The sequence below is a fragment of the Diabrotica undecimpunctata genome, chromosome 9, assembly GCF_040954645.1.
Source record: "Diabrotica undecimpunctata isolate CICGRU chromosome 9, icDiaUnde3, whole genome shotgun sequence".
Classification (NCBI taxonomy): Eukaryota; Metazoa; Arthropoda; class Insecta; order Coleoptera; family Chrysomelidae; genus Diabrotica; species Diabrotica undecimpunctata.
In genome coordinates this window covers 71,273,459-71,287,817 of record NC_092811.1, presented here as the reverse complement: position 1 = coordinate 71,287,817, position 14,359 = coordinate 71,273,459, and positions in this window count along the sequence as shown.

Below are 14,359 nucleotides of genomic sequence, written 5' to 3'. Positions count from 1 at the left end.
AATTAGATATTGTTCAAAACACATTCTTTAGATTATTTCTATAGAATAGTATATTGAGGATTTCAAAACTGTAAATTTGTTTATAATTTAGGATTATAATGGTCAGTTGGATAAAGGTATTTTTTTATCTTATCATTAATCTTGAATAGTCGATAAGTATAAGTATGAGTAATCATTTATTGTAATTACGTGAGGATGTTAAACCTATTTAAGTGGTGTAAGTCATGTTGTGTGATTTATGAAAAATAGAAGGTTTTGTTAGAATCTTTATAATAAATTACACAACAGATTATTAGAAATTTTTTTGTTGTACATTGTAGGAAGATATCTTTGTCTAAATGGGATAATCATTGAAAATCATGTATGTAGTTCTTTTGTTGTATTTTATAAGGTTAAAGTAAATTGAAATTTAAAAAATTGAAAAAAATTAGGCACAAATTTCATGTTTTACTCAAATAACTACACTAATACAACCATAAAGTAATTTCTTTGCAGTAAAACATTTCAGTCATGTTCAATATCAACTAAATCTTGTGTTTCTGTTGTTTCAACAAGTTCCTGAAAGTAAACATGGTTGATAGGTGGAATGTTTGAAAGCAAATCTAACATGTCTCTCTTCTTTTCCTTAGCTACAAGTCTTGGCACAGGGTATAAATTTTTCAGATCAATTTGTCTGAATGAAAGTGGCCTTCCTAGTTTTGCTGACTTTAGACATAGAGTAGAAAATGTCTGTTATTAAAAACAGCTCTTCATTCATTAGTTTAATTGTTATTGCCATCTATGAAAGTATAAATAAAGTTAGAAGGTATACCACTTTTACTTTTAAGAGATCTGTATCTCAAGATTATAAAGCAAGACTTACACCAAAATATCAAAAATATGACTTACACCACTTTGGCTTTTGGCGAGAACACCCTAACGTATCAGTGGAAAAACTAAATCCCTAATAACCTTTCCTGTTATTTACAGTTTCATAATGTCTGATACGGATTCTGCAGATGATCTTGCTATTCCTTTGAGTCCTTCCAGAAAAAGAACAAAGAAAAATCATTTAAGTTTGGAAATGAAAGAAGTAATTTTAAATGTCTATAAGAACGAAGTAATAGAACATCCAACAACACCATTAAGAGACATACAAAAAATAGTAGGAAATAAGGTTGGTGTGTGTGGTACCAGCGTCTTTAATGTAATTAAGGAGTATAAAACTACTAACAAACTAACTGCGCCAAAAACAAATAAAAGCCGCAAGAGCAAACTGGACAATGTTGACGAATTTACCAGGAATGCTATAAGGAGGATTGTCCATCAGTTCTTTTTTAAAAATGAAATTCCCACAGTGGATAAAATTTTAAACCAAATCAATAGTGATCCAGATCTGCCAAATTTCAAACGTACATCGTTTCACCTACTATTAAAAAAATTAAAATTTCAATTTCAAAGGCGTGGCAGAAACAGCATGCTAACAGAGAGAGACGACATTAGGATATGGAGGAGGAAATTTTTGAAAAAAATTAGGCAGTTGAGGAACGAAAAGAGGAAAATATATTATTTGGACGAGACTTGGGTTAATGCAGGTCATACTCGTTCAAAAGTATGGTGTGACACTTCAGTGGTTTCATCAAGACAAGCGTTTTTGGAAGGACTGTCTGTGGGTCTCAAAAATCCTTCAGGTATTGATATGTTAAGTACTTCAATACAGTTATAATAAGTTATTTTTTTCAGGAAAAGGTAAACGTCTTATTGTGTGTGGCATTGGAAGTGAAGACGGATTTGTGCCTGGAACGTTGTGGACGTTTGAATAAAAAAAAAGTGGGGACTATCACGAGGAAATGGACGGACGGTCATTTGAAGAATGGTTTCAAAAAACGTTACTGACTTTGGAGGATAAAGCCGTTATTGTTCTAGATAATGCCCCCTATCATTCAAGGAAAGTCGAACGAGTTCCCACGACAGCTTCAAAAAAGGCTGAAATTATAGACTGGCTGCGTTCTAAAAATATTTCCTTCGAAGATTCGCTTCTTAAAGTACAATTACTAGCAATTGTCAAGGAACATAAGAAACGTTATGACCAGTAGGGGAGGATGGGGCATCATGGACCATGGGGGTAATGTAAACCACATCGGTTATTTTGTTTAAAATTGGCAACACTGCATCTAGTAACTACTACAAATATACGTAGACATCTTATCTACTTTTAGTATGAGTGTGAACGCACGGGGAGTACGTTCAGACGTGTTATAATTAAAAACACGTGTTTCGTCGGTGCTGATCTAAGGAATTTACTACTTTTGACTAAAGATTTCTCGGTAAGTAGACATGATTATTTTAACTTTTTGATACTGTGGTGTTGCTTGTAAAATGTGCTTTTAATAATTAAGATTTGCTTTTGATACGTTGTGAACTGGTACGTTAATTTCCATATTTTGAATGTGTACTACGCATGGGGCAACGTGGACTAGGAGTGGTTCACATTGCCCCATTATATTTTCTTGACACTTTTTTAATTATATGCTTCTTTTGCAGTTAGAAATGGTACGAAATTATGTGAGGAAAACTGAGCAACAATCCTGGTCTCTTGTTGCCTTGAAGAATGCTATCCGGACAGTTAAAGCTGGGGAAATGGGCTATTTAAAAGCTAGTAAAGTTTATGGTATCCCGAAAGCAACGTTAATTCGCAGATGCAAAGAAAAAGTAACAAGAATTTCTCCTGACGAAAAGGGTCTAGGTTTCTACAAAACGGTTTTTACCAAGGAACAGGAAGAAGAATTGTATAATTATATCTTAGATATGGAGAAGCGTTTATACGGAATTACTTTGCTTGATCTTCGTCACCTAGCTTTCCAGTTAGCCGAAAAAAATAACATAGACCATCCATATAATAAAACAAACAAACTTGCAGGTTTAGATTGGGCGTACGGATTTCGAAAACGGCACCCAGGGCTTTCATTACGTAAACCCGAATCAACATCTGCTGCAAGAGCTGAAGCTTTTAATCGTTACAATGTAAAACAATTTTTTGATCTGTATAAAGCTACTTTGGATTCTAAACATGTCAATCCAACGCGTGTTTTTAACTGTGACGAAACAGGTCTAGGTACAGTCCCCAAATGTAATAGTAAAATCTTGGCGCATAAAGGACGGAAACAAGTTGGACGGCTTACTTCTGCTGATAGAAGTGGAATAACAACAGCCGTTATTTGCATGTCATCATCAGGAATCTTCATACCGCCGATGTTAATCTTTGCAAGAAAGAGAATGAAAGTTGAACTTCAAGCTGGTGCACCTCCAGGTTCAATATTCGCCTGTAGCGATAGTGGCTGGATAAATAGTGAACTCTTTTTAATATGGTTTCAACATTTTCTTCAACAAACGAAACCAAGTGAAGACGATCCGATCTTATTGATTTTGGATGGACACAGCAGCCATACAAAAAACATAGAAGTAATTAATTTGGCTAGGGAAAAACATGTACATATCATTTGTTTGCCTCCACATTCCACCCATCGAATGCAGCCAACCGATGTTGGTGTCATGGCTCCTTTAGCACGATATTATGATATGGCATTAGAAAAGTTTCTTAATAACAACCCAGGCAGAGTGGTAACAGCTTTCCAAATCTCTAAAATTTTTGGTGAGGCTTTCTTACAAGCTGCAACACCTTTGACTGCTATTAACGCTTTTAAAAAATGTGGGATAGTACCTTATGATCCCAATATATTTACAGACCTCGATTTTGCACCATCTGCTACGACTGAAAGAGATTTGGAGAATAATAGTCTACCAGTGGCAAGTCAAGATGAGGCAATTCCTTCAACTTCAACTGCAGAGCCTCACTTAAGTCAAGATGAGGTAATTGCTTCAACCTCAGTTGCAAAGCTTCATACTGGTAACAATTTTCAATTGACAATTTCCCCTGCACACAATAGAGCAACAACTTCATTTGGAGCAAACAGCCCTAAAGACATTCGTCCTCTGCCAAAGAGAAGTAAATTAATGGAACCAAAGAGGAAATCCAAAAAAGGTAAAACGGCTGTACTGACATCTAGTCCGTATAAGCTAGAATTAGAACTTGAAATAAACACGAAGGAGGCAATAGAAACAATGAAAAAGGAAAAAGCTAAGAAAAAAATAAATGATGATAAGCACGAAGATAGTGAAAGAAGTAACAAAAAAATAAAAGTTTGTCCTTCCAAAGATGGTAAGGGAAAGAAAAAAAATAAATGTAACCATCAAGTACAAGATGATGGCAATGGTGAAGATGCTGAATGTTTTTACTGTAACGAGTGGTTCTCCTCATCAGCCAATGAAGAAGGATGGGTACGTTGCTCGGCCTATCTGAAATGGGCTCATGAAGCATGTGCGGGAATAGATCCAGAAGATGATGAAGAATTTCAGTGTGAATTTTGTATTTCTGAATAAATATAACATGTGTCTATTTTTACTAATGTTCTGTTACCGGTTTTCTAAGTATTTTTAATAAAAAAATTCTTTTTACTTGATTTTATTTACCAAACATAGCCATTAGATAATGAAATAGTGTGACTTTCCTCAGTAGTTCACATTGCCCCACCCTATGGGGCAATGTGAACTTGTGATGGGTAGCTCTTTCGGGGCAACAGACTCAGTAAAACACAGGTTTGAAATAAAAATAAATCTATTAAGTATATATATACAATAAAATAAAAACTGAAAAAAAAGGAATTCTACGTTGTATACTTATAAAACAAAAACAAAATGAATTCTACGTTTCCGTCTGGGTCCCGCGATGAATGAATTCCCCGGCAAACGTCTATAAAAGAAAAGAAATTAATTAGTACTACTAATATACTCGCTTTCGCTTCAATTCAGCGAAAGCTCCGAATATGCTCGCAAACAAAATATTTAGCTGTGCAGACCCACGGCAATGTTCAATACACAATGCCGACGGGTTCCGCTTGGCTAAGGACAGAGTATGATCCTCAATACGGAAATCTCTGTCCCGGTTGGTTCTGTGCAGATCCACGGTAATGCTCAATACGCAATACCGATGGGTTCCGCTTGGTTAGGGACAGAGTATGATCCTCAATACGGAACTATCTCTGTCCAGAATGGCTCGCTGGTTCACTACACCGGCGAGTCAGGGAGCCTAGAGCGCTAGCTACAAGACTGTCTAATTCCGCTATTCACACGCCTTAAATAGCCGTTTGAATACCACTACGCCGTCACGTTGTAGAAGTGGATGCGCAAATATTGACACTCCCACGGTTCGAACTGTTAAACGATCATAGCATCGTTACAAACTTTTGACATATAGTCAGTTGTCATTTTTTTGTTGAAAATACGTTAAATAAATTATGTTTCAATTGCAACTAAATGACAGTTAAATGTTTAATGAACGTCCCTAATTAATTAAACAAAACAAAATCATTTCTGGTTTAACAGTATGTGCATATCTTCCTTAGATGGTTCACAATGCCCCATCCTCCCCTATATAGTTGACGAAATGGCTAAACGCCAAAATAAAATTGTTTTGCGACTGCCTCCATATCATTGCGAGTTAAATCCCATAGAACTCGTATGGGCGGATATAAAAAATTTCGTTGCAGCCAAAAACACTACTTACAAATTTCCAGATTTAAAAAATTTATTTAACGAGGCTGTAGCGAACATAACTCCACAAAAATGGCAAAAATGCGTTCAACATGTTGTATTAAAGGTAGAACCAAAAATGTGGGAATTAGATAAGTGTCGCCCAGTTCCATAATCAGTTAAATCCAAAATTTAAAAAAATGGACGTTATGATTTCAATGAATTCTTTGTTAGTCTCCTTACATGTGTGTATCTTCAAACTGTTCCAAACTCAGTTACATTGCGTTGAAAATACCGGCTGAAAAGTTCGGACTGTTCCAAAAGCAGTTAAATGTATTCGGTGGTCGGTTTCAAAACCAGTTAAATCTGTCACGGTGTCAAAACAAGTTAAAAGAAATACTAAACCCACATGACCATGAGTTCGGTGCCACAGCCACTGTTAGTTACAAATCGACCACCGAAGCAGGTAGTTAAACATTTTTTGTGAGAAATAGAAGCGCTTGTATTGTAGTATTGAGACAAACGTGAAAGCATAACACTATTTTTTTTTCAAAACATTAAAATAAACCATAACAGGTGCTTTTACTGGACGATACAGTTCTTAATATCATGGAGGGGCCAGCGGAAAATCCTGAAATCGTTGATAATGTTGAAGTAATAGCAGAGGCAACTGGTTCTTTGGCTAAAAAACGAAAAAGCAATCCTTCCACTTGGAAAAAAACCATTGCAAAAGTATCTAGGTAAGTTAATTGTAATTATTATAATAAAAATTTATACAGTGTTTCGTCAATATGCCAACAACCTTCATTATTTTACAGTGACGTAGAAGTTATTGGGATAAAAACCCAAAATATACTCTGTATCTGCGCCTCTGGAAATGATCAATTTAGAAAAAAATGCTTGTTTTATCAAGTAGTACTAGTATACAAACTTTCATCATATCTACAGTAGGTACTAAAATTTTAAGAGATATCGGCAAACAATACAAAAAAAGTATCCCAACAACGACACATTTTGAATGGTATGTTAACATAACCATTTTTAATGTTTTTTAGAGGTATACTTTTATCCCCTGAAATTTATTGGCACATTTACGAGACACCTTTTATAATCCGTTATTATTCGTCTTTACTTATACCTTTAGATTCAGGCTAATCTTTCCTAAACTCTCATAACGTCAACTACAGCGAAAGCGATTAGGTAACTGAAAGTGTAACAAATTTGTTTTTTTAGGCACCGTCCAAAGGGATTTCCTCAAATGCCAAACTGCAAACATCCAAGCAAAAGCAAGTATCGATGCTCAGAGCTTTCCTTGCAAGACGTAACAAAAATCCATCGCAGATATTACAAAGATGCGGACCTACAATCGAAGACACAATTTATTCTGCAACATGTTATGTTTTTTTCTGCAAAAAGAACCCGGATTCCAGAACGTACCTCAAAAAGAATGGTAAGCACTAGTTTCTACTTACCTAAGCAAAGACACAATAAAACAGAAAATATTAAAGTGTGTCGAGCGGCATTACTTGCAATACTCCAAGAAAGTCGAAACCGGGTGCAGTTACTTTGCCAAAAATTTCTTCAGACAGGTGTACTCCCATCTGATACTCGTGGAGGAGCCCGCCACGTTGAAAAGTTTAACACAAAGAAAGAAAGCATCAAAACTTTTATTAAATCTTTTGTACCAGTGCAGAAACACTACTGTAGAGCAAAGAACAAACACAGACAATATCTTCCGAGTGAACTGAGCATTAAAAAAATGTGGTATATGTACAGTGAGCAACATCCAACTCCCAAATTAACATGCAAGTATGATTTCTTCAGAAACGTGTTTGCCACCAATTTTAATATCGGGTTTGATGCCCCATACACTGATAAGTGTTCTACATGTATACGACTTGAATGCGAGACAGCAACCGAAAAGGATGGTGACAAACGAGCAGCTTTAAAATTGGAGTTGAAAGTCCATAAAGTTCGTGCTGAGAAATTTTATATGTTCTTACGAGAGAACAATGATAACGAGCTTGTGTTCAGCTATGACTGCCAAAAAAACTTGGTGTTGCCTAAAATACCTGATCAGGCTGCGTACTATAAGCGTCAGTTGTATCTTTATAACTTTGTTATATGTGAGGGGCACTCCAAAGCCACACGAAATTGCCACAACACATTCTCCTATCTTTGGACAGAAAACCAGTATCAAAAGGGATCCAATCAAATAGCATCTGCTTTGTACCATAGATTACAGAACTCGAACTTTGAAAATGTCACCACAGTCAAACTCTTTTCTGATGGTTGTGGGGGACAAAATAAAAACACCATTGTTGTTGGTATGCTTATCAGTTGGCTTATTAAGGATGCTCCTCGTAACGTGAATAAGGTGGTACTATACTTTCCTGTAGTCGGACATTCGTTCATCCCGCCAGACCGAGTCTTTGGAATTTTAGAACGACAGTTTCAAAATTTCAGTGTTATCAACAATCCAGACGAATACACTGATACCATTAAAAATACCTGTACTGTGATAAAGCTGGGTGCAGACTGCTCTGTCAGTAACTGGAAAAGTGTCACAGAAGCTGTGGTAAAATCTCCAGGACAGTGGCATTTCCAATTTCAAAAAGCTAAAAAATTCATTTTCACACGATCTACAAGAAATCCAAACACAGCTTTGATCCAAGGAGAGGCCAACTACAACTTTGAAACGGGTGAGCCCAAGTCAGTTTTAAAAAGAGGAAAAGTTTTCGGAAATCAAGCTGTTCCGGAAATACCAGAAGGTGTGGCAGTTAAAGACGCGAAAATTAAAGATATAAAGTGTTTATTAGATCTCCATTATGGAACAGACTGGAAAAACAACCAGAAGTTAAAGTTTTTTGAGGAAATGTTGCAACAACCAATCGATCCTGTAGATGACGAAGAAGATGATTTTGAACTGAATGCTGAGGACGAATCTATTGATTAAAAAAATAGACACCAAATACTATTAAAAAAATGTACGAATAAAACTTTTCAGTAAAAATTGCTTCATTATTGTAACAATCTAACTAAAGCAAAAATTTTGCCCTCACAACAATATAATACTATGACATAATAGTTTCAAAAGTAGTTAAATCCTATTACTTTTCCAAAATCAGCTATAATAAATTTTTAATATTTTACAGTGCCTACATTTTTTCTTTAATTTTATACAATTTTGATTAGGAAAAAGCTTTATTTTTTAATTTTTTTTGATAACAACTTTATCACGTTCCCTATGACGGTAGGTACGCAACTAGTTATTGGCCTATTCCCACAAATTTTTTCAAGTGGATTTAACTGATTTTGGAAATGGGTGACTCATAATATAATAGAAGTCCAACAGGAATCTATTATAATAAACCTTGATGATGATAGTAGTACTGATAGTCTTTCAGAATAGAATTTATGTACAAGTAAACGTGCATTCGCATTTTTATTTTCTTCTTTTATAACATGTTAAATACATTTCAATAGTTTACAACAAATTTATTATGCTATTTTTAATTTTAACTATATTTTCGTTGAAACGTTTTAAGACCGTTTTTGGTTCATAACGAATGTATTAGGTTATTTTCAACCGTAATTCTTAGCTAGTAGATGTTACTTGATTCTATTATATTTGCAATATTTCCTTTTTATTTAATTTTCGCTACTGTCAGGTAGTAGATCTTTCTTGTCTTACAATTGCAGTGTTTACAGTATTACACGCCAGTGCAAAACATATATTTATTTTATATACTTATATAAAGTATTAACATTTTATAAAAAGTAGTTTACGATTAACTATCAACTGTTTACATTAGAAAATTGTTTACTGTAAATTACTATTAATTATTAAAACAACATTTATTATCATAACTACAAAAAATGTACTACGAAATGTAAGGATTAAACATAATTTAGGCTTTAATTAAAATATGAACGCTCTGGCTTATTGCAACTCTGTACAACACATCTTCAAATTTCTATCACGTGCATAAGCGTGTTTATGTTTTGATGCCGCTCATCTCGAAAACGGATAGACTTTAGATTGCAAGGTAAGTTTGAGATTTTTTTTTAATTTAATTATTGTGACCTCATGCAAGCATTTTGAATGTTGAATAATTTCTGTTTTACTTTTTATTTTCCTCGTAATTATTCTGTATTAAATATTTTAAGATTTTTATTTTAAATACAATTAGATATTTTCTGTTCTGCTGTTTATAACATTCTGAGATTTAATAAAAATTCATCATCTGTAGTTACAGTAAATAACTGTCTACAAAAATGACGACAGCATTTTGTCTTTTTTTTACTTTTTATGTTTTTCGTAATTATTCTGTGCCAAAATCAAGATTTATTCTTTTTTGAATTAAATGTTGTTTGCTTTGCTGTTTATAACATTCCGAGATTTAATAAAAAATTCAGCATCTGTAGTTGCAATAACTGTCTAGAAAAAAGACGACAGCATTTTGACTTTTTTTACTTTTTATGTTTTTCGTAATTATTCTGTGCCAAAATCAAGATTTATTCTTTTTTTAATTAGATGTTGTTTGCTCTGCTGTTTATAACATTCCGAGATTTGATAAAAATTCAGCATCTGTAGTTGCAATAACTGTCTACAAAAAAGACGTTAGCATTTTGTCTTTTTACTTTTATGTTTTTTGTATTCTATATAAAAATCAATTCAGCATCTGTAGTTGCATTAAATAATTGTCAATTATGTTTGTTTTACTGTTCATTTTCCTCTTTTCATGTTATAAATCTTTTTCTGGTGATTCTCTTTTGATTTTGCAACTTTTCTGCTTTGCTAGTGCATTATTCGTTTATTTCAGATTAGCATTTGGTCTTTTTACTTTTATGTTTTTGTATTCTATGTAAAAATCAATTCAGCATCTGTAGTTGCATTAAATAATTGGTAATTATTCCTGTTTTACTGTTTATTTTCCTCTTATTCATGTCGTAAATCTTTTCGGTGTTTCCCTTTTGATTTTGCAACTTTCTGCTCTGCTAGTATATTATTCTTTCATTTCAGATGGATTTAACAAAAATTAATTCGACATCTGTCGTTGCAGCGAGAAAACCTGTGAAGAAACTTAAAGACTTGGCGGTCAACATTCCAGTGCCAATTAAAGAAGCCCGAATTGTGAACACGACATTTGGTAAGGTCGTTCTGCTAGATTTGGGAGAAGTGGTTTTTTTACCGCCTAGAGTAACAGAGACCTACAGTCCCGTCATCGGAGAGTTTGCGAGCGGAAAATATTCCCTAGTATTTCAAGGCCAGGTGGACATCGGGAGCAAATACCAACCGATGTCATCATTCAAAATCGTCTAATTGAAAAATACCAACCGATGCCATCATTCAAATCGTCTAATTGAAAATACTGAGAGAAAGAGAGAGAGGTAAGCATTATGGATATTGTTAAACAATGTGAAAATTTATTGTTATTCATCAAAAGAGTCAGAAAGATAGTTTTTGATAAATTTACAGCTAAAGACGAAGAAGTTTGGTTGAAACGCATAACGAAACAAATTAAAACTTGCAATAAAGTATTTAAAAAACGCAATTTGCCTATAGGTACAATTAGAAAACGGCAAACACATGTCGGACATTTTAAACAAAGTATTTTAAATAGACATGTAGGTATGGGACTAGACAATAAACTAAAAACAAGAGTTAAATGGGAAAATGTTGTTTCCGCGTTCAATAGTCGAATTAAAACTGGAGTTATAATTAATTTATACCATAAGGACCTAGCATATTTCCTAAATGATTGTTATATTATTTTTAAAAATAAAATCAGAAAAATTTTAAAAGCAGATAAAGTTGTTAAAGTTAATGTTTGTTTTTGCGGAGAATTTATTAAAAAATCTGGGGAGGAGGAAATTTTAACTTTTAATTATTTTAATACAAAAAATGCTATATTAAACATATCTACTGATACAGAGCGATGGTTTTTTGAGAATGTTAAAGATAAAATAAATAATAAGTTATCAGAATTTCAGGAGAAGGACTCGGGTTTTGCATTAAATAAAATTGTATCTTTAGAAGTAAATATTAATCGATATGAAATTGGAAATGGTTCATCTTATATTAAACTCCCAGAGTCTATTCAAAAAAAGCGTGCTTGTATTAATGTAAAAAATTCAGATCAGGCATGTTTTTATTGGGCAATAGTTAGTGCCCTTTATCCGGCTAAACTACATAAAGAACGTACATCCTCATATCCATGGTACAGTACTGTATTAAAAACAGAAGACTTGGAGGCACCAATGCCGTTACATCAAATTTCAAAATTTGAAAAATTAAATAATGTTTCCGTCAATGTATATGCTTTAGAATTGATAGAAAATAATGAAAAGTCATTTTTCGCAGTATATCCAGCAAGATTAACTAAAACAGTAGTTGCCAAACACGTAAATCTTCTTTTAATTCAAAATCAGTATTTTCCTAAATTAAACGATTATGAAGCACCTCCAGTAGATAATGATAATTCTGAAATTAAGTACCACTACTGCCACATTACGAACTTGTCTAGATTAACTTCTAGACAAGTAAATAAAAGAAAGACCAAATTATTTCTTTGTAATAGATGCTTAAATTATTTTTCAACTGAAGGGAAATTGTCTGAACATGAAAAAATGTGTGCAGATATTAATAATTGTAAAATGTCATTTCCTAAATATGAAGCTGTTAGTTTTAAAAATTATACTTATAAACAAACAACGCCGATTGTTATATATGCAGATTTTGAGTGCATGCTAGAAAAAGTTACAGATCACCAAACATCTCATTCTACTAAAAAATATCAAAAACATATTCCGTATAGTGCCGGATACTATGTAAAATGTAGTTATGATGAAAAGTTGTCTTTTTATAAGAGCTATACAGGCATTGACTGCATGGATTGGTTTGCTAATGAAATGCCAAATTTAGCTCAAAGTATTTATTCAAAAATGAAGACAATTATACCAATGGAGGAAAAACCAAGTACTTGTGGGGCTACAGTGTGTCACATATGCGAAAAATGTTTTTCTTCTACAGATATCGTTATCAGAGATCACGATCATTTTAAAGGAGCGTTCAGAAATTTCGCCCACCAGGCATGTAATTTAAATTTTAAAAAAATATTTGTCGTCCCCCTGATTTTTCACAATCTGAGTGGCTATGATAGCAATTTTATAATTTCAGAATTAAGTAAAAAAGGAGATTTTAGTCTACTACCAGTCAATAAAGAAAAATACATTTCATTTACACTTAACGACGCAGTTACTAACATAAAATTTCGATTTATTGATTCATTAAGATTTTTAGGGACCTCTTTAGATGAGTTAGCATCAACATTAGATAAAAATGGCTTTATAATTTTTAAACGAGAATTTGGCAATTTAAGTGACGAAAAATTTAAATTAATAACTAAAAAAGGGGTTTTTTGTTATGATTTTATATATTGTTGGGAAAAATTAAACATTACCGATTTACCTCCGATAGAGGCATTTTATAATAAACTAAACGATAAGGGTCTTGCAGATGAACAGTATTCTCATGCTAAAACAGTTTGGGATGAATTTAGCGTTGCTAATTTAGGTCAATATTTAGATTTGTACTTACAGACTGATATTTTGGTGTTGGCAGATGTTTTTGAAAATTTTCGAAAAAAATGCACAATAACTTATGGTTTAGATTCAGGGTGGTACTACACAATGCCAGGTTATTCTTGGGATTGTATGTTGAAATACGTAAGGTGTAAACTAGTGTTATTGCGTGACGTTGGCATGATAATGTTTATTGAGAAAGCAATTCGTGGAGGAATTTCAGTATGTAGCGGTAGATTGTCAAAAGCTAATAATAAGTACATGCCTAAATATGATCCTACAAAGCCCTCAAAGTACTTAATGTATTTTGACGTCAATAATTTATATGGGTGGGCAATGGGAGAGCCATTGCCCTACGAAGGGTTCGAATGGATGGATGACAAAGACTTTGATGTTATGTCTGTACCAGATGACTCTCCCGTAGGGTACATGTTACAAGTTGACTTGGAATATCCTCGCAAATTACATGATCTGCACTCAGATTTTCCATTCGCTGCTGAACACCGTAAAGCTGCGGGTTCAAATCATTCGAAACTAATGACAACACTTTATAATAAAAAAGAATATATCGTTCATTATAGAAATTTAAAACAAATGTTGGCTAATGGATTAGTTTTAAAAAAGATTCACAAAATTTTAAAATTTAAACAGTCTGCCTGGCTGCGGCCCTACATCGAATTAAATACACAACTACGAGCTACAGCTGCGAACGATTTTGAAAAAAACCTGTATAAGTTGGCCAATAATAGCATATTTGGTAGGACTATGGAGAACATCCGGAAACATCGAATAGTAAAATTAGTCAGATCATGGAATGGACGGTATGGTGCTAAAAATTTAATTTCTAGTGTACGGTTTCACAGCAGAAAAATATTTAATGAAAATTTAGTAGCTATAGAACTGATTAAATCAGATCTAGTTTTTAATAAACCTTTATACATTGGCATGACTGTTTTAGATATATCAAAGTTATGTATGTACCAATTTCATTACGACTATATGCTCCCAAAATTGGGCGCTGATAAATGTAATTTAATGTATATGGATACTGATAGTTTTATTTATGAACTATACTGTGATGATGCATATGAGGAAGTAATAAAATCAGATATATCAAAATTTGATACATCTGATTACGCTGCAGATAATATTTATAATATTCCTCGCGTAAATAAAAAAGTTTTGGGAGTAATGAAAGATGAAA